The 22,098-nt window shown below is 44.0% G+C and overlaps 1 protein-coding gene across 1 annotated transcript in view; it reads right to left on the bottom strand.

Annotated features, from left to right (window-relative positions):
* The window catches only part of LOC142365542 (BDNF/NT-3 growth factors receptor-like), an 89,850-nt gene that overhangs the window by 54,801 nt on the left and 12,951 nt on the right, over window positions 1–22,098 (bottom strand). The window contains exons 2-3 of the mRNA XM_075446386.1: window positions 9,239–9,427; window positions 7,505–7,692 (exon numbers count right to left, since the gene is read on the bottom strand). The gene's annotated coding sequence lies outside the window, so the exon portion shown is untranslated. The remainder of the gene's footprint in view (window positions 1–7,504; window positions 7,693–9,238; window positions 9,428–22,098) is intronic.

Below are 22,098 nucleotides of genomic sequence, written 5' to 3'. Positions count from 1 at the left end.
TTATAGTACATCATTATTCAGCATCTTCTCAAAATACTTATTGGACTCCAGCTTTTGTCGTAATTGATTCTTTTTCCATTCACTATAAGAATCTCCCGTACTCCTACAACACCAAAGGCTACACCTAATCAAAATACACAAAACGATACCTAGCATTATGATCAAAACCATTGTAACAAATAATTGCCTCAGCCATCTTAAATTAGGTAACCAAGAGGTGAGTTTCTCCCATATTTCCTAGAAACCCCAGGATGTATCATCTTGGGCAACTTGATGTAACACCTTGGTCTTTTCCCAGATTTTATTCAAATCTGTTTCTATTCTTTTATTCTGGTTTACATAGGTGCAACAGGTTTGATTAATAACCATGCACAATCCTCTTTCCTTAGCTAAAAGCATATCTAATCCCATTCGATTTTGCTTTACCACCTTGCTTAAGGATTCTACTTCTAATTGCATTCCCCGTATGGCATCTAATGTTAAATTTTCCAGAGTTTCAACAGTAGCCGATATATTAACTATAGCTTTCTCTAACTCGCTTACTCCCAAAGAGGGGATTAACCATCGTACAAAGCTGTGAAAGCCAGTACCTCGAATTACCAATGGATTCTCCGCTCTCTTAAAACGAATCCAGGGAGTTCTTAAAAGTCCCATAAGAGGGGAGGTAGCTTCGTGAATGCTTGCTCCAGGCGTAAGGTACCCTCTAGTACAATGTCCTTTCCAGCTTAAAGGTAAGCTCTTTCTAGCCGTCCCGTCACCGCAAAGCCACCAATATCCAGGTCCCATGTTGCATCTTGGATCCTTGTTCTGTTCTCTACCATCTTCCCCACCTTTTTCCTTTCTTGGTGTTTGAATGAGGTATAAACTTGAGGTCAAGTTTAATCCTATCTGTTTCAATCTTTCCGCATCAAAAGTCCCTAAATCTTTGGCAGCAGGACAATCTTATATATCTATCCATGTTTTGTCTTCGAATCCTAAACAACAACCCAAAATCATTACCTTTTCTGAGAGCGGGAGGTCTAGGTCAAAACTTGGTCCTTCTCTTGTATTCCCCTTCCCATACACACATGATCCATTCATGTTCATTCCGTTAGTGTAAATGGTCCAATTTCTAGTCGGTATTCCTATTAAAGGGAGTTCTAGCCCACCCCGAGGGAGAGTATTGCATATCCAACAATTGGATAAGTTCAATATTCTTGACATATTTTCAGTTATTTGTAAATAGGTGTTTTGGCTCCAGGCTTCCCCTCTAGGTAACGTCCATCCTAAAAATACAATTTTCATCAATGCCTTGATACTTTGAGCTTCAAGGGTCCAATTTCTTGTGATACCCATGGCTGTTTAGGTGCCCTTTTGACTCTGGTGTGATGAATCCACGCGTTCTGTTCCTTGATCCTGATGGCCGTGAAGGAGGTGAGCAGTACTTGATATGGTCCTTCCCACTGTGGCTCTAAAGTTTTTTCTGCAAGAGACTTTATATATACATAATCTCCAGGGTGTATATTATGTACAGGTCCATCTAGACCTCTCCACCGGGTTCCAACAACGTTTCCTGATTTCGTATAATTGTTTGCTCAATGCCACCAAATAAGAAGTCATAATTTCATCCCCAATTTGCGTGGATATCCCCTTCTGTATCCCGTAGGGTCGTCCATACAGGATCTCAAAGGGGCTCAGTCCCTCTCTTGCCCTTGGCCTTGTCCGTATACGCAAGAGGGCTAGAGGGAGGGACTGAGGCCATGCCAAATTTGCTTCTTGCCCTAATTTCACAATTTGTTGCTTAAGTGGTTCATTTTCTCCACTTGGCCGCTCGACTGAGGGCGGTATGGGGTGTGGAGTTGCCAGTCTATACCCAGGTGATGGCTAATTTGTTGTACTATTTTTGAAACAAAATATGGTCCCCTATCAGAAGACATAGTTGCTGGAACCCCAAAACATGGTATTATCTCTTCTATTAATACTTTAGTTACTTCCCGAGCTTTAGCTGTCCTGGTCGGGAATGCCTCCGGCCAACCTGAAAATGTATCGGTTAATACCAATAGATATTGGTACCCCCCTTTTCTTGGGAGTTCCGTGAAATCAATTTGCCATTGTTGTCCAGGCCCACTACCTTTTCCAATCTGACCCATTTCTGGTTTAGGGTTATTTTTCGGATTAGTCTGGAGGCAAAGATTGCACTGCTGAGTCACCTGTCTCACCGTGGTGTATAAATTTCTGGCCACAATCTCTCTAATTAAATGTTTGTACAGAGCCTCTGTCCCCCAATGCCTTTTCCTATGTTCTTCCCTTACCAAATGCCATATCAGACAGGAGGGAATGATCAGATTTCCCTGTGGGGTTTGAGCCCACCCCTCCTCATTATATGACCCTTCTAGATCTGTAATAAGTTTCTGATCTTCCTTAGCATATTCTGGCTTACCTTCTAGGGAGATTCGTCCATCAGGGATTAAAGCCCCTTCAGTTTTTACCTCCGTTTTGGCTACCTGTTTTGCCTCTCTGTCCGCCAGCTCATTTCCTTTTTCCAATTCTGAGCTCACTTTCTGGTGCACCTTAATATGCTTGATTGCCACTTTCTCGGGGAGTTGAACTGCCTCCAGTAGTTTCAAAATTTCTTCTGCATGTTTGATGTTTTTCCCTTGAGAGTTAAATAATCCTCTTTCCTTCCAGATCGCTCCATGCGCATGCACAACTCCGAAGGCATACTTCGAGTCTGTATATATATTCACAGCTTTGCCTTGGGCCAATTCCAAGGCACGGGTTAAAGCAATTATCTCTGCCTTTTGCGCAGAGGTGTTTATGGGCAAAGGTCTTGACTCTATGATTTCTTGACTGGTGGTAATAGCGTACCCCGTGTGTCTCTTACCACTCAGGACATAGCTGCTTCCATCTGTGAACCAGTTTTCTCTGTTTTCCATAGGGCTGTCTCTCAAATCCGGGCGACTTGCATAGGCTGCTTCAATGGTCTCCAAGCAGTCATGATGCACTGGTTCTCCTGTGTCTCCGTTGAGAAAGGAAGCTGGATTGACAATGTTAGTAACTATAATCTCCTGCTCTACCAGTATAGCCTGATATCTCAGGAATCTTTGTGGAGAAAGCCAGTATCCTCCTTTTGCTTCCAATACTGCGGATATCGTGTGGGACGCCAAGACAGTCATTTTTGGCCCAAGGTAAATTTTCGGGCTTCCTGTATATTTAATATTACAGCTGCAACTGCTCGCAGGCATCCAGGCCAACCCTTCGCAGTTGCATCCAGTTGTTTGGAGAGATAGGCAACTGCTCGTCGGTATGGACCCAGATCTTGTGCTAGTATCCCCAGAGCAATCCCCTGCTTTTCGTGAGAGAAAAGGAAAAATGGCTTACTTGCATCTGGGAGCCTTAAGGCAGGGGCCGACATCAGAGCCTTTTTCAGTAGTTCAAAGGCTTGCATGGTCTCCTTGTTCCATTTAAGGTGACTTTGTCCAGTAGCTGTTAGTGCATATAGTAGTTTACCAAGGAGTCCATAATTATAAATCCACAGCCGGCACCACCCGGTCATTCCCAAGAAAGTCCGTAACTCTTTCACTGTCTGAGGTCTCGGAGTTTGGCATATTGCCTCCTTACGGGCCTGTCCCAAAGTTCTTTGTCCAGCACTAATCTCATAGCCCAAGTAAATTACCTCGCGCTGCATTATTTGGGCCTTCTTCTTAGATACCCGGTACCCTTCGAGCCCCAAGAAATTTAGTAGACTCACGGTACAAGTGATACAACCGTCTTCTGTTTTGGTGGCAATCAGAATGTCATCCACATACTGTAGTAATTTCCCTTCTTCAGACGGGATTTCCCAGGATTCCAAGTCTTTTGCAAGTTGATTGCCAAAGATGGTAGGACTGTTCTTAAATCCTTGTGGCAGCACCGTCCAAGTGAGCTGAGTCTTTCGACCACTTTTGGGGTTCTCCCATTCAAATGCAAATAATTTCTGACTGGCTTCATGGAGAGGGAGGCAAAAGAAGGCATCTTTCAAATCTAAAACAGTAAACCAGGTTAATTCAGGAGCTAATACAGTGAACAAAGTATATGGGTTTGCTTCTGCTGGGTAGAGGTCCTCTGTTATTTCATTTATGGCTCACAGATCCTGGACCACCCAATACGACTCGTCAGATTTACGGACAGGTAGCATAGGGATGTTAAAATCCGACTCGCACTCTTTCAATAATCCTAATTGTAAAAATCTTTCTATCTCTGACCGGATTCCTTCTTTATCTTCCTGTTTTAGGGGATATTGCTTAACTCTTACCGGTTGCTGGCCTTCTTTGAGTCTAACTTCAACGGGTAGAGCATTCTTTGCTCTTCCAGGCACACCAGTGGCCCATACCCCAGGGTATACCCGGTTTAGGATCTCTTCGGGAATTTTTCCTTCTGTGGGGGGACTGGTTAGAAATAGACTCAGTACCTGGATATATTGATCCTTTACCTCCAGAGTAATTTCTCCTTTTTCAAATGTAATTTTTGCACCTAATCGTTCCAACAAATCCCTTCCCAGAAGTGCCTTTGGGGAGTTGGGCATATACAAGAATTTGTGAGTGCCCCACTGTTTTCCTAATTTATACTTCAAAGATTTACAAAAGTATGCCTTTTCACTTTGGCCAGTTACCCCTTTTACCATGATATAGTCACTCCCCAGGGGCATCAAGGCTTGATTCAAAACCGAGTATGTTGCCCCCGTGTCAACCAAAAATTCTACCTCTTGTTGTTCCTTCCCTAGCTTCATTATAACCAGTGGATCCGCTAGGGTGGATTCCACAGGTCCCCGTCAATCTTCCTTTACATGGGCTATTTTTCCTATCTGGCAGCCTCGTCCCTTTTCCTTATTTTTTGGACATTCCCTTTTCCAATAACCAAATCTTTTACATAGTGCACATTGGTCTTTACCCAACCGGGACCATTCCCGTCTAGGCCTTCTTCCTTCCTCTTCCCTAACGACTGTCACTATTCTCTGCCCTTGCCTGCATCCCTCTTCTCTATTGCTAAACACTCTCCATGCTTCATCCAGCAGGACTTTCAAGTTCCTACCTTCTGTAGGATGCAACTTCTGGAGTTTGCGCCTAATGTCTCCCATAGACTGACCCAAAAGTAGGGAGACTGGTTGTTGTATTCCTGCCTGTGACCCAGGGTCCAGCAGTGTGTTACGGCGCATTACATCCCTCAATCGATCCAGGAATTCGGATGGGGACTCGGAAGGACCTTGTTTAACTACATATAAAGCTGACCAATTTATAGTTCTGGGAATGGCCCTTTCCATTCCTTTAAAAATCCACTCTTGGTATGCCTGCAATCTCTCCATATGAGCAGACCTGTTAGCATCCCACTTTGGGTCTTGGAGGGGGAAATAATCCTCAACATCACCTTCTTATAGTGATCTTCAGCCAAATCACCTGCAGTTTTTAGAATTAACTGTTTCTCTGTATCGGTTACATATTCTAATAATAATTGTATATCATTCCAATCTGGATTATGTTGTTTCATTATGAATTTAAAGTGTTTAGCGACACCCACTGGCTCGACCCGATATTCCCGGGCTACCTTTTCCAAGCGTCTAAATCGGTGGTGGAAAAAGGTATTTTGATTAGCATAGTTCCACCATCAAGTCCTACTGCCTCTCAAAGAGGTGCTTGTAAGACCGTTGTAGCGAATTTCTTCCTAGTCCGGGAAGATACAGGGCTGTCTGAAGGAGTGGGAATTTCATCCGAGTTCGCATCCTGTTCCTGTGGTTGAGGGGGAGGCTTAAACAAGTCAGTTAGATCTTGTTCTGGTGCCTGGTGAATTTTGTTAGCTTTAGTACATCTTTGCCCAATGCTACATGCCGAACAACACCGCCTCAGTTTCCCCCCAAATTCTTTATTATTTTCTTGCTCGAGTGCGAGTACCATAGGGTCCTGTGGTGGTATCATTCCACAGTCCCTTTGCCACTCCAGATGTTTTCGGAGGGTAAAAAACATATCTGCGTATGAAACCTCATCCCATTTTCCTTCTCTCCTCAAAAACAGCATTAATTGCAAGAGAGTATTATAATCTGTTGACCCATTTAATGGCCACTTGGCCCCATCTTCCAATTTATATAGAGGCCACCATTGATTGCAGTATTTGATAAGGGTCCTTTTACTTTCTATGCCTCCGGTCCCATCAATGTCTTTCCAGTGAGCGAGCACACAGCCTAAAGGACTCTTTTTCAAAACTCCTCCCTGATTGTTACCCATTTCGCGACTTATTGCCCCTTTAACTTGCCTTTTGCTATTCTTTTAATAAGTTTCCACACGTACCGCTTCTTACAATTCGCTATAGTTTCTTCCCAATCTTTCTCCCACACGTCCCAAATTTCCGGAATCAAATTTTCCCTTCCGCACAGCAGCTTCACTACCTAAATTTCTTGGTGAGTTCTTTCCAAACTATAAAACCATGGGGTCCAGGGAAGGCACTTAGGACACTGCACTCTTCGCCTCCTAGATACACAGTACCACTTTTTATCACAAGATTTACACTTCAACAGGACCCAAGCTTGGTGCCAATTCTTACATAATCTAGGAACTAGCCCACATGCGAAGCAGGGAATTATTCCTGCTTGCCCACCAACCCCAGGACTTATAAGGATTTATGGAGGTTGTTCCCAATCTAAGGCTACCTTCCACCCTGCGGGAGTCACGTATGCCCCTTTCAAATAAAATCTCTCTTCTCCCCTTTGTATCCAATTCCCCCCCTCATTCAAATACTCCCAAGGTTAGAGCCCAAACCACCTAAGGAGTGATTTCTTTTGCTCTGCCACTTTAATAATTAACCAGTTCCCGTTCCCCGTCACTTAGGAGAATGATTAGGGACTACGGCAGCCCAACTTGCACATTAAAAGATTTACAAGCTTTATAATTATTCCAGGCGCTTTGTCCGTCTCTGGTCGTGCTCCTCGCGGAGTTATGGAACCGCAGATCGGGACTCCCACTCACTTCACAACAATGCTGCGTCTCAACCACACATACACATGCACAAAGACAAAACTTTTAACATAAGGTCCCCGGGTATTCAAATTATAACATTATCACTTCAGTTAACATTCGTACAAAAACCACCCAAACGCAGTTACAGTTAACATTCATACAAAAGCCACTCAAACGCAATTGCGCGGAGGTCCGCTTACCCTTCTCCTGCTTCTTTGATACGAAACCACCCAAACACAATTGTGCAGAGGTTAGCATTCATACAAAACCACCCGAACGCAATTGTGCGGAGGTCCGCTTACCCTTCCAAAAATTAGCAGGTCCGTCCTGGCTCCCGACACTGGGATACAGCGGTAACCTCAGGTTTGCTCGATCTACCCTCAAGATCGCTAGCAGCCGCTATATAGGTCAGCAAACCCCCCCTTCCTTACCAGGGCATCCTTTCCCCACGGGGACTATGCTGCACGCCAGACGTATCAGTGCGATTTACCAGCTGCCCCGGCCACGCATACAACTTACAGACCCTTCCCTACAAAACATACCGTTTATATCTGCGGCTTCAGGAGGTTGTTGTCTGCTCTCCGGGTGAGCGGCCGGCAGCGGAGGCTCCTCCGAGGAAAGTGCCCGGGGCGCACCTAGGAGCATCTGCTCCATAGTCGCTCCCACAGTTGAGTAGCGATTCTCCTGGCTGGCTCGCCAAAACTGACGTGCGGAAAGCAGACTCCACAATCTGTAAGATTGTAAAGTAGGTATGTTTATTCAGCACCGGGCAACACGGGGGGTAGTCCCACCAAAGTCGTGCGCGCCGATCAGCAACGTGTCTCTTCAATTTATACAATCAAATATTACATATACATTAGATTTCCCAATACACCTATACATATGCATCTATCCTCATTGCTTATCAAAATCAGTTCCGAGAAATAATTTCCATATTATAATTAGTTCCAAGAAGTAATTTCCATAGTCTCCTCCCAGCTGCGCTTGCGCAGTGCCTCCTAGTGGTGGTCGTCGGGGGTCCCAAGATGAAGGCCCATCCTCTTCATCACAGTGTCCGCTGATTGACCTTTGTTTCTGCGCAAACTCAGTTCTCTCCTGGCTCCCATCCATACAGCAGGGTCGGTCTTGACCGGTTCTAGGCGACTCCCAGCCCCTATCAGGAACTAACCCCTTTGTATGGAGATGCAAGACACTCTGCTTCAGTTAATTTAGACAATAGATAGGCACTATCAATTCTCTTTAAATGGACTGCAACTATTAGATAATGCTACTTCTACTAAAATCTAAAATCCCTTTTAACCCCTTCCTTCAGTAAGTAGTACAGTTGCTATTAATTGCAATGTTCTTTAGATATTTTTACAGTTATTTGCTGCAGTGTTGATTGCTGCTTCAAAAATCAGCATTGCATATTGGGGTGCTTTAAATCTAGCCAACAGCCTCTCGCTCACTCCTGGGACAGGGAGAAAATAGGAAGGCAAGAAGACTCATGGGTTGAGATAATGACAGTTTAAAAGGGAAAGCAAAAGCTGTGTGTGCAAGCAAAGCAAAAAGAGGAATTCATTCACTACTTCCCATCAGCAGTCAGATAGTTAGCCAGTTCCTGGGAAGCAGGACCTCAGCATGTGTAGCAGTTGCTTGAGAAGACAAACACCATAACCACAAACATCCTCCCTTCTTCCTCCTTTCACTGAGCTTTTATTGTTGAGCATAATGTCATATGGTATGGAATATCCCTTTGGTCAGTTCGGGTCAGCTGTCCTGGCTATATCCCCTCCCAACCTCTTGTCCACCTCCAACCTACTCGCTGGGGGAGGTGGGGAAGGAAGAGAAAACCTTGATGCTGTGCAAGCACTGTTCAGCAATAGCCAAAACACTGGTGTGTTATCAACACTGTTTTAGCCATAAATGCAAATACTGACTTCTGGTTCTGACCCAGGATGTGTTTTATCCCAAGAATACATTAGGTGCACAGGACTGGCCAAAGACCACTGAAATGAGTGGAAAGACTACCGGTGACTTTGATGGAATACAGACTGGGCTTTGAGCCTAACACTGTTTGATTCATCACAAGGACTGAATTTGGCTTTGACAGATGTAAAGCAGTTCATCCCATGTACCAAAGTATTTCTTAATGAATTGCATATGTTTTAACTCCACCCTTCTGCTACCAGGAATTTACACCATTTTTTCTATTAGCACTGCTAAGAGGCCCCAGGACTTGCACCAAAAAAAAAAAAAAAAGAATGACTGAACTGCATATATGCATTTGTACTTACAGTTGTCGGGCTTGAGCTGACTTTTAGCAATTCCAAAATACTGGGGATTTTCGATTATGGGAATCTTTGTCATCCCAATGATGACTGCATCAGGACCTCCCGCAGAAGAAGATGGAGTGTTACTGCCATTTGAGATGTGATGGAGGGGACTTGCCAAATCATCATCATTGCTGATAACTGAAGAAGGACCTAGAGTTAGAAACAAAGATTCTCCTGTAACTCAGAACATTTTCCCTCCCTCAGACAATTCTTTTTTTTTTTCTTTTTTTGACCAGTTTCTCCTTCATCCCGCTAGTCAAAAGCTCTCTTTATGTCCCTTGCTGATCTTACCTCAGGGATTTTATATGTCTTGCCATTAAGAGCGGGAATGTGATATAAATTTTTGTACTGGAGATCACCTAGACTAAATACATCAGGGTCTAGCATACTGTGTCACTGGGAAAGATGTCCAAATTTGATTAATTCCTATAATTCTCAGAAATAAGCTATGAAATACACACATTAACTTTTTTACTTTATGCCCTACTCTGATCACACTGCAATAATTCCTTTTCCCACAAAGCTGGCGAACATCTGCCTTCCGTTTGAGGCGGCATTATAACATGACAACAAACATGGAGGAGATGGGCTCATCCTAACATGGGAAGCTGTATGATTCCTGAAGGACAAAATGGCTGAGAGCCAAAATCCAGAGGAAAATTTTCACAGTCACAGTAGGTGCAAGGCAGACACTCAGAAGAGCAGTGAAAAACACTCTTCCCACCCCACCATGAGATCTGGGGTCATTTCACAGGGGCTTGTCCAGCCCAGGGAAACATTTCTCTGCCTTATGAGGCCCCATCAATAGCCAAGTTTAGTGACCTTCCAGAAGGAGCGGTTTATTTTGATCAGTAATTTAGTGACAATTTTTTATTTTTTCTCAGTTTGTGCTTTGTATTTTTAGTGAAAGCACCATGGAAATAAAACCTTATAAATGGGTAAAAATAACCAACCTGCTTAGCAGAGTTCCACGTATGTGAGCTGCAGAAGCCTTTGATCTAACACCAAGATCAGAGCAGATAACATTTGAACTCTTGTGATGTAATGCTTGCTAGCTAATTCTATGTTATATCCTCCAGTTTACATTCAGAATTCAAAGAAAATCAGCATCATCATTAAACATTGACGTTTTACCTAGTTTGCCCATTGAATAGCTGACAGAGTCCACAAAATATCAATTTTTAAGATAATTCTCCATCCGTGTTAACCAGGGATTTTTGGGTAGCGGTCACATCTCCTAGAATGGCATCCTCAGATGACACCTGTGTTTGTCCCGCAGGCAAAAGTGACAGGCAGGGTGACAGCAGCATTCACAGCAATCAAAGAAGGGGGCAGCAGAGAGGACTTTGGGGAAGACAAAAAGCTGTGTTTACTCGGAGTTGACAGCGACTCCTTTGGAGCCCCAGATAGGTTTTAAGTTGAATAGAAGAGGACAGTGCAGAGGTAAGATGGGGATCTGACTATCACCTGCACATAGACGGCATCTGTGTTTGCAGAAAAGTCGGTGGATGCAGAGGGAGAGAGAATGGGGACCAACAGCAGATCTTGTGGGTGCTTCATGGAGGGCAGGAGAAAAGATGGGGAGGATATACCACACACACACACAATTAAGGGACAAGATAAGAACCAGGACAGTACCAGACACATCAGCCAAGAAAGGGCAGCTTTAAAGAAAAGAAACGGACTCTCTTACAGTTTTGTGGTTCACAGTATCGTAACAAAATCACTTTATCATTACATAGTATGGCTTGCAGGAATAAAAGGTAAATAATTTCATAGAATCATTGAACAGTTTGGGTTGGAAGGGACATTAAAGATCATCTAGTTCCAGCCCCCATGCCATGGGCAGGGATAACTTCCACTAGACCAGGTTGCTCAGAGATCCATCCAACCTGGCCTGAACACTTCCATGGAGGGGTCATCCACAACTTCTCTGGCCAACCTGTTCCAGTGCCTCACCACCCGCATAGTAAAGAATTTCTTCCTTATATCTAATCTAAATCTACCTTCTTTTAGTTTAAAGCCATTATCCCTTGTCCTGTCACTACAGGCCCTTGTAAAAAGTCCCTCTCCAGCTTTTTGTCGGCCCCCTTCAGGTACTGGAAGGTGGCAATAAGGTCTACCTGCAGCCTTCTCTTCTCCAGGCTGAACAGCCCCAACTCTCTCAGCCTTTCCTCATAGGAGAAGTGCTCTAGCCCTCGGATCATCTTTGTGGCCCTCCTCTGGACCTGCTCCAACAGGTCCATGTCTTTCCTGGTCTCATCAGAGCAGAGTAGAGGGGCAGAATCACCTCCCTTGACCTGCTGGCCACACTTCTTTTGATGCAGCCCAGGATACAGTTGGCCTTCTGGGCTGCGAGCGCACATTGCTGGGTCATGTTGAGCTTCTTGCCAACCAGCACCAAGTCCTTCTCCTCAGGGCTGCTCTCAATCCATTCTCTGCCCAGCCTGTATTTGTGTTTGGGATTGTCCTGACCCACGTGCAGGACCTTGCACTTGGCCTTGTTGAACCTCATAAGGTTTGCACAGGCCCACCTCTCCAGCCTGTCAAGGTCCCTCAGGATGGCATCCCTTCCCTCCAGCGTGTTGACCGCACCACACAGCTTGGTGTTGTCAGCAAACTTGCTGAGGGTGCACTCAATCCCTCTGTCCATGTCACCAACAAAGATGTTAAACAGTGCCAGCCACAATACTGGCCCCTGAGGAACGCCACTCCTCACTGGTCTCAATCTGTTGACTGCATCTCTTTGAGTGCGACCATCCAGCCAAATCCTTATCCACCGAGTGGTCCATCCGTCAAATCCATGTCTCTCCAATTTAGAGACAAGGATGTCATGCGAGACAGTGACAAATGCTTTGCACAAGTCCAGGTAGATGACATCAGTTGCTCTTCCCTTATCCACCAACACTGTAACCCCATCGTAGAAGGCCACCTGATTTGTCAGGCACAATTTGCCCTTAGTGAAGCCATATGGGCTGTCACCTCTTTATTTTCCATGTGCCTTAACATAGTTTCCAGGAGGATCTGCTTCATGATCTTGCCAGGCACAGAGATGAGGCTGACAGACCTGTAGTTCCCAGGGTCTTCCTTTTTACCCTTTTTAAATATGGGGCTGATGTTTCCTCTTTTCCAGTCACTTGGAACTTCACCGGACTGCCACAACTTCTCAAATATGATGGATAGTGGCGTAGCAACTTCATCCACCAGTTCCCTCAGGACCCACAGATGCACCTCATCAGGTCCCATGGACTTGTGTACCTTCAGGTTCCTTAGATGGTCTCAAACCTGACCTTCTTCTACAGGGGGCAATTCTTCATTCTCCCAGTCCCTGCCTTTGCCGTCTGTGACTTGGGCGGTGTGGCTGGAGCACTTGCTGGTGAAGACTGAGGCAAAAAAGTTATTGAGTACCTCAGCCTCCAAATTCCGGGTGACCAGGTCTCCTGTTTCCTTCCAGAGAGGGCTCACATTTTCCCTGGCCTTCCTTTTATCACTGACGTACCTATAGAAGCTTTTCCTTGACATCCCTGGCCAGATTTATTTCTGTCAGGGCTTTAACTTTCCTAACCTGATCCCTGGCTGCTCGGACAATTTCTCTGTATTCCTCCCATGCTACCTGTCCTTGCTTCCACCCTCTGTAGGCTTCCTTTATGTGCTTGAGTTTGTCCAGGTGCTCCTTGTTCATCTATGCAGGTCTCCTGGTGTTTTTGCTTGACTTCCTCTTTGTTAGGATGTATCTCTCCCAAGCTTGGAGGAGGTAATCCTTGAATATTAACCAGCTTTCTTGGGCCCCTCTTCCCTCCAGGGCTTTGACCCATGGTACTCTACTGAGCAGATCCCTGAAGAAGCCAAAGTCTGCTCTCGTGAAGTCCAGGGCAGTGAGCTTGCTGTGTGCCTGTCTGAGAGCATATCTTAAGACAATTGCCTCAAAGCTTGTTTGCAAAAAAAAAAAAAGGAGAAATGGCAGGATACATTAGCTATTGCGAAACAGAGAGACTTTGCAGTGGGCTGGGTAGCTTCCCACCAAACAGATGAAACCCCGGTTAACTGGTGGAACAATCAGGCGGATGAATTAGCCAGACTTGCTCCCCTGCAAAGTGATCCTGAGTTGGAAGATTGGGAAAGGTTGTTAGAACGGTTACACCTCAAGAGGGGGCACACTGGAGCTAAGGATCTTTATCGGGAAGCTCAGGCTAGAGCCTGGTCAGTCACCCGAGAGAACTGTCGAACCTGCATCTCTGCATGCAAACAGTGCCGCCGTCATTTAGACAGACACCCTTCGGAAGAGACTCCCTACATTTAAGGCAAGGAAAAGGGCTCTGGGAAGCCTGTCAAATAGATTACATTGGTTGCTTTCGGAGATCGAAGGGAAAATACTATGTGTTAGTGGGGGTAGAGACAGTATCTGGTCTAGTTCAAGCCAAAGCATTTGCATGAGCTATGGGGGAAAACACAGTAAAAGCCTTAAAAATGTGGTTTAGCTTTCTCCCCAAGCCTCAATCCATACAATCGGACGATGGGTCTCACTTCATGGCCAAAGTAGTTCAGGACTGGGCTGCGGGAGAAGGGATTGTGTGGGTTTTCCACACGCCCTATTATGCACAAGTAAATGGAATAGTGGAAAGGACAAACGGCCTTCTTAAGCGTTTCCTTAAGCTCCATGAATCAGAATGGTTGGAGCGATTATGGGATGCAATTACTTATGTAAACAATCGTCTTTTTAATATTTCCTCATCTGGAGTACTCTGTCCAGTTCTGGGCTCCCCACTTCAAGAAAGATGAGGAGCTACTGGAGAGAGTCCAGCGGAGGGCTACAAGGATGGTGAGGGGACTGGAGCATCTCTCCTACGAGGAAAGGCTGAGGGAGATGGGCTTGTTCAGCCTGAAGAAGAGAAGGCTGCGAGGGGACCTAATATATACTTACAAATATCTGAAGGGTGGGTGTCAGGAGGATGGGGCCAAGCTCTTTTCAGTGGTGCCCAGTGACAGGACAAGGGGCAATGGGCACAAACTGAAGCACAGGAAGTTCCGTCTGAACATGAGGAAGAACTTCTTCCCTCTGAGGGTGATGGAGCCCTGGAACAGGCTGCCCAGGGAGGTTGTGGAGTCTCCTTCTCTGGAGATATTCAAGACCTGCCTGGACAAGGTCCTGTGCAGCCTGCTGTAGGTGACCCTGCTTCGGCAGGAGGGTTGGACTAGATGACCCACAGAGGTCCCTTCCAACCCCTACCATTCTGTGATTCTGTGATTCTGTGATTCTGTGATTGACTTAATTCCGGTTCTCTTGGGACCGAGTATGTTTTCTCTCTTCTTTTCCTTTAGCAGACGAAGTCTGTGGGGGAAAATCAAAGCCTTCGCCGGAAAGAAGATAGATGATGATCCTGATTCTTTGTATAATACTGATGGTTATAGCTTTATGAATATTTGTAGGATGCATTGTTCACCATCTCAGGCACTGTTTTGGGCAACCATTCTCTTCACCCTTAGTACCACAGGAAACCTCTCTTTTCTCACTTCAGGACACGAGTGGGAAAATAAATTTATAGCGTTAGGTTCTGAAGTAACTCATCAGTTTAACCTCAGCAATTGTTGGGTTTGCAGTGGTCCAACTGGCCCGGAGAGCTGGCCATGGACTGCTGCCCCCATTTCCCCTGAATAGTTAGTGAGTAATTACAGTGAAGTCAAAAGTGATTCCTATTGGAATGAAGACTTGCAGCCCTGGGCAATACAATACCCAGCCCAAGGTATGTATTGCCTAAGCCGAACACAAGAGGGTGGTGTTTTCTTGGGAAATAGCAATTGCACCTGGACTTATACCTATGGCAACCACTTCCTCACTGATGGTTTTAAACCGATTGATTGCTCAAGAAGTTCAAATCTGACCCGTTTTCTGCTCCGTGGAGGCAGCCAGACATACTGTTGCCTCTTTAGGTCCAAAGCCTCGAATCTTGTACCCCGCTGGCCCAGTTGGGCCTGGGTAAATCGAACAGGACACAGGAAATGATTTTCCAGTTTTTGGTCTCCCACTAATCAGTCCAGAATTTATATCCCCAAATCCATTAAAAATTGCACACTACCCTATACCCCCAGTGTTAATTGTTCCTGGATTAATGACACCAGTGCTTGGTCCTGTTCCATTTATGAGACACCTAACCCTCAACCCTTGCTGATGTGCCATCCTCTGGAAATAGATAATTCAACATATTTCCAACTACCACGGACAGTTTGCTTGCTTGCTTGGACCTCCTGGCAGGCCAGTCAAATACAAACCAGACAAGGAATAAACAACTGCCTGAAACCAGCTTTGAAGGGAGTTGGAGGATGGGTACCTTGTTGTGGAATATGTGTCTAGACACCAACCCCCTCCCTGGCCTGCTGGAGCCAGGACTGAGAAAAAACACATGCACGGGACTGTGGGAACATGGGGTACGTGCCATTGCCTAGGGAACAATCTCCCTGAACACCTTATAAAAAGCTGTGCGACCAAATGATGGGGGGACCCCCACCACCAGCACACACAGGAACTACAGACCAACGGGACGCTGCTGGATCTCTTGCAACTCTATCCCGACTGCTTCCTAGGTTTCTTTCTTTCCCGTCTTTTCCTCTCTTTCCTGTTGCTGTTTCCTCGTGCCTTCATTTGAATAGGTGATCAATAAACTTGTTTGATTGGCGGCATTTGACCTCATTTGTGTCTTAATCTCACTCTAGGAATAACAATGAATCTCTACAGCGCCCTCCTCGCTGCCCTAAGGATCTTGAACTCCACCATTTCATGGTCACTGCAGCCAGGGCTGCCCTTGAGCTTCTCATTCCACACCAGCCCCTCCTTGTTGGTGAGAACAAGGTCCAGCATCACACCTCTCCTCATGGGCTCCTCTATCACTTGGAGAAGGAAGTTATCATCAATGCATTCCAGGAACTTCCTGGATTGCTTATGCCCTGCTGTGTTGTCCCTCCAACAGATATCAGGGTGGTTGAAGTCCCCCATGAGGACCAGGGCTTGTGAACATGAGGCTGCTCCTGTCTGCCTATAGAGGGCCTCATCTTCTCAGCCTTCCTGGTCAGGTGGCCTGTAGCAGACCCCCACTATAATGTCACCAGTTCTTGCCCTGCCTTTAATCCTGACCCATAAGCTCTCAGTCAGCTCCTCATCCATCCCCAGGTGGAACTCCATGCACTCCAGCTAGTCACTGACTTAGAGAGTGACACCCCCTCCTTGTCTCTCCTGCCTGTCCTTCCTAAAGAGCCTGTATCCTTCCATTCCAGCACTCCAGTCATAGGAGCCATCCAACCACATCTCTGTGGTGCCAATAAGATTGTAGCCCCTCAGGCATGTGCATGTCTCTAACTCCACTTGTTTATTCCCCATCCTGCGTGCATTTGCATAGAGTGCGTTTTGCAATTTGGCATGTGGTGATTTCAATCATAGTTTTAGAGGCTCAAGCATAGTCCCACTCCTATCCTGCTTTCTTTTCTCCCTAATTGGGTTAATGGTGCATGAGGGAAATCTTCTCATTGTTTGAAAAAGTACTTCCTCCACTGGCTTGAAACATTAGAAGTGATTTTTCAAATGCCTTGTACTTCACTGGAAAGTCACTGTTGACAAATGTAAGTGAAGTCTAGATCTCTGCAGTTTATTGAATTGAATACTAATACCAAGGCTGGTTTTGTCCTTACTGATCACCCAAATCCTCAAAAGACTAATCCTCCTAGGAAAGCTATCAGGATTAAGTTTTTTGTGAAGATTTTTACAATGAAGTGCAGAGCCTAACAAACTGTTAGTTCCTCAGATGAGTTCCACAAGATACATTTTTCAAGTGCATATGAGTTTGTGTGCAGTAGAAATAGACTAGCGTGCAAACACATGAAAAACACTTGTCCATTTTTTCTAGAGATTGTCCTTAGGTCTCCAAACTTTCTGAATGTCAAGCTAATGGCACCAAAAAGCAAGCAAATACACATTTGCTTGGAAACAATACAGTCTTTTTATACTAATACAGCTTTAGTATGAGGGTCAAATCCCTTCCTTTACAGCAAATGAGTGAATTTTCTTGGCTATGCAATTAGAGGCACTCCACTAAGTCTTTCATCCTTGCTCTTCTCCGCTTCACAGGAGGCGGCTGTTTTTTCATCATTTGCTTCTACCATGTATATAACAATGGTATGGAAAAGTGTCCGTTGCACATTACTAGAACAGTAAAGCAGGATATTCAAAAGGAACTCATAGCAGTTATGTGGGTACTTGACTGCTGACCAGGGTCAATCCACCACACTCACCTAAGCAGTCTCAGGCAAAAAAAAGGCTTGCAAATATCGAATCATAAAGAACATGGTTTGCACTTGGCATGGCATTGCTAGCACATATTCCCAGACTTTAGTTTAGATGGTCACAATCACTGTATCCAAGATTTCTTGGACACATTTTTGTGCATCACACATCACATGAATTATCCCTGAAGTTACCACTAATGGCTCAGCGATGCCAGGAGGAAATAGAAGCAATGATTGTCAAAACCAGCCAATCTTAGCTTTGTGGTTGGAGCCATGTAGTTAATCCAGGGATATAGTCAAGCATTACAAGGCAGCTCAGGTAAAGAGGATTGTTTATAGTGATTACATTTGTGCTGATGCCTTAATAACTATGACTTCTTCCATGAAAAAGGATGTTGATTACTAGGAAGACTTATCAATAGATCTTGCACTAGCATTGGCTCTTCTTGCTTCAAGTCCTTGTTCCCAGAGAAACAAAGACCAGTCTGTGCAGAGGCATGGTAATGGCACACCATCAGGTAATGACGCACCAAGCAGGAGACAGTTGAGTGCATATCACCAGTCAGCATCAGCTCTGTTGGATTTTGAGCCATACTGAATCTTCTCTTTTTCCTTTTGAGATAGATGTATTTTTTCACTAGTTGAACACCTTGTTCTCAAAAAGCACTTACATAAGACTTTCCCCATAAGACTCACATATTTAGTGTAGATTCCAAGAAACTCTGCATGATTAAAAGGCAAGTTTTACACTTCAGCAAGAACAAAGACTCAAACTTTCTTGTTATCAAGCTAAGATCCAAGTGTCTTAACAGAGTATATATCTCCTTTTTAGCTCAACTCTTGAATCACAGCCTATCTTCCACTTCATCTAGAAGACAACTCGTCAGTCATGGCTTGGCACACATTTTTCTGACAGATGCTACAAGCATTATTTTGAATGCTCTTTTACATTCCTAAATTCAACAACTATAGGCAACTGTGATATTAAATAATGTTTCTGCAATTGCACATTAAGACTGCAGTTGTTTATTATTAAAACTGAATAAGACAGCCCAAACTAATTGAAAGTAATGCAATTGTACCAACATTCTTTTATATAATTTGTCTCTTAAATGCTGCATGCTGAATACAGGATGTTGAATTAAAAGGCATAAATAGAACACAAAGGAAAAAAAAAATCAAAGCTAGCTGAATAAGCTTCCCAAAGACAAACCTGTCTATTCTCTTTAGGTGGTGGACCTATTCAAAGTAATTTCAGATTCTTCTGCAAAGTCATTCAGAATGGATGAGAAACTGCCCTCAGGGACAAAGGAACAGAAGAGAGCCGGCTGCTCTTTAAGGACATTTTTCTAAGAGTGCAAGAGTTCTTGATTCCCATGTGTAAGAAATAGAGCAAGGAAGGGGGGAAACCTCCTGGTCAATGTAAAGTGTAACAAGGAAATGCATAGGCAGTAGAACCAGGGATTTGTATCCTGGAAAGAATATAGGGACGCTGCCCGGATGTGTAGGGATGGGATCAGGAAAGCTAAGGCACAGTTGGAGCTGAATATAGCAAAAATAGTTGCATGATAAAATTGCATGAAGAGAGACTGAAGTGAAACGTTAGGAAGACTTCCTCAGGCACTGGAATTGTTCATAAATTATACAGAAATTTCTAGTTCTGGAGATCTTGAAGCCAAGTTTGGTAAATGTCTGTCAGGAAAGATAAATAGCTGACACAGGCTTAGGACAGAGAGTAATCTCCCATGTCCCCTTCCAGCCTTAATCTTCCATGTTGTCAAAAAGGTAGACCTTGAGGGGTCTTACAGCAGATACTTTGGCCTCTTCAAATGTTGATTTACGTCTATTCAGAATTGAACAAGGCCTGTAGCTGAACAAACACATAATATATGTGATTAAGCTACATACATTTCACTGCATTATCAGGTTACTTCTGCAGGCTTCAGTACCAAGATAGGTTCAGTCAGGAGAGAAGCACATCAGTAACGCATGAATACACAGTTTATAGTGGATTATTGCTATTAGACTACAATTTATTTTATTGCATTCTTCACATACAATTTCAGGGTTTAATTTCCTTGTCTTAATTGCTTCCGAGCAGTTTTTATTAGTGGAGGTGTTAGCCACATAGCACTATAACACAAAGTCTTGTATCATTTTTCATTTTCTGTGAGTGGAAGATTTCTATAGTCCACAAAGACTGCATAAATTATAAAGTTTTACGTTGAAATATACCTCTCAATTTGCTCTCAACAAACATTTCAGCATAATAGCTTCAAAATAATTTTTCGTTTACATCCATACTAGCTAACCTTAAACATGACATTCTGCATAGAAGCAAAATTGAATGATTACACACAATCAACTCACAAAGTGTGCTCAAATTATAAACAATGTCTGCAGAAATGTGGTATCGCTGTTTACTCAACTCTTATTTAGATGATACTACAGCCCAACTAAAGATTTCTTGGACTTCCATTCAGTCCCAGCCTAGCTCCTCTTCATCTCCAAGCATTCCCCAGCCTCGAAAACAGGCTTTGAAAAAAAAATCCCAAGGCCCACCTACAAATGAAAAGGAGGACGTGGGAAGCCAGTGAACTAGCAGTCCACCAACTACTTGCCAAGCACTGCACTATCTTCCTGGGTAAACAGGCTTTGGGTCTTGATGACCTAAATTTTACACGTGCTAAGGAGGCAACATTTGGCTTTTGGAAGAGGGCTTCAGCACAGAAGAGGGGCTGTCCAAAACTGGCTCTCAGTAAGCATAAAGCAAGAGGTAACTTACTTTCCTTCCAGAGCATTAGTGCTTGATATTTTTCCCCAACTGCCATTAAATTACTTAGCAATAGTGAAACTGATTCCTTTATGCCTCTGTGACAGCAATCGTTTCAGCAGCTTTCTCTATAGCCCCTGTCCCTAGAGCACTGAGCAGCTATACATCTCTCTTTGGCCTCAGAATGGAGATCCTAGCCCCTGCCCAGAAACCCTTACTGGCCTGCAACAGGTGGTCTTCTGGGAAAAGTCTTGGTGCTCAACAATCATGTGTCAGTAAAAATTCTTGTGATTGATAGCCAGGCAAAACATCTGCCATTTTTCTACGACATGGAATAGCCTTAGTGACAGACTCACTGCAGGATTTTGTGGTTGTCTGCATCTATAAGAAATCATAAAGGGAAGAAAAGCAATTGCTTTGCTTTAACATGGTTATAGCTTTTTTGGATTATGCTCAACTAGATCTTTTGGGACATCAATGTTAAAAAAAGATTCAGCTTTGAAGAAGGAAGGGAGCTGGATGGACCTATTTGGAAGAATATCCCTGCCAATACAGCTTCAGATCAAAGATACAGAATTGCCTCAGAACACACTTCTTTCCCAAGTCTATTTCTAAAGCAGTGAAGCCTCAAATACTCAAAATCCTCTTCAAATGCAGACCTAAAAATTACTGCAGCAGAGCAAAGGGCAACTGTGAATAGAAAGGTGTCACTTTAAATTTCAGCATGTCCCAGCAGCATCACCCACAAGCTATAGGATCAGCTCCACAAATTGGGTGACTTGCCTCTAGATGTTGGTCCTCTGTTGTTGTTCACAGCCACCTCCTCCTCCTCCCCGCCACATGATACCTCATCTCCTGGAGATTCTATCCTGCCACCTGTCTTCTGACAGCTTTCCTTGCAATTGTCTCCATGGCAAGCATAAAAATGCCCTACACAGAACGCTGCTTGCACCACACCAGGCAGCCATCCTGGAGATAGCCACACTACAAACCAAGCTCTAGAAGTTTTGCTACAGCAGATTTGAAAAGGGATGCATTTATTATGAAATTGGTCACAAAGCTACAATGAGGTTTTGCAAAAACATTGGAAGTATCATCGCTTCTATTTTGCAGGGCTATAAATAAATCATTTTTTTCAAGAAGATGCATGAAATATTTTCATAAATAATTTCTACATTGCCAGAGACCTTTAACAAGTATTCTCGGCTGACCTTTTTTCTGATGTGCCCCTTCTGCTCATTTACTACCTTCTTCCTTTCTGAAGAGTTTTACCTCTCTTCTTAATAATGTCTCTCTTGACCACTTCTGGCTTGTCTATCCTTTCTTTTTCTAACATCTCCCTGGGTTTACACCACCTAGTACATTCAGGTCACAATTCTGGGCATGGCCTCCTGTGATGATGCAATTTATACATTCACATAAAATAGCATTATTACTTGTTATACTCAAGTATTTTAGGGTGATGCTCAGACTGTCACTTCATCTTTTACAAAAAATTCAGCCATGGCTGCTTCTTAACAACAACTTTATCAGAAAAGATTTACATGGAAATCAAATATTCTCAACAAGGAACTGCTAAAGGAAACTGATTATACAGCCTTATTCCTGGCCATTAGAGGCAAATACTATAATGCAGTGTAAAGGTTTTGTAGTTCTATATGAATCTAATGAACACGTGCAGAGCATTAGCACTGACTGATGTAAAAGACTCTATGAACTTATCTAATTAGCGTATAGCTGAGTTGATCTGCAAAACCAATCTTGTCTTCAGACTACA

Source organism: Opisthocomus hoazin, chromosome W (genome assembly GCF_030867145.1).
Source record: "Opisthocomus hoazin isolate bOpiHoa1 chromosome W, bOpiHoa1.hap1, whole genome shotgun sequence".
NCBI classification, from domain to species: domain Eukaryota; kingdom Metazoa; phylum Chordata; class Aves; order Opisthocomiformes; family Opisthocomidae; genus Opisthocomus; species Opisthocomus hoazin.
Note: the sequence above shows the minus strand (reverse complement) of the source record. Positions and strands in the feature narration are given on the sequence as shown.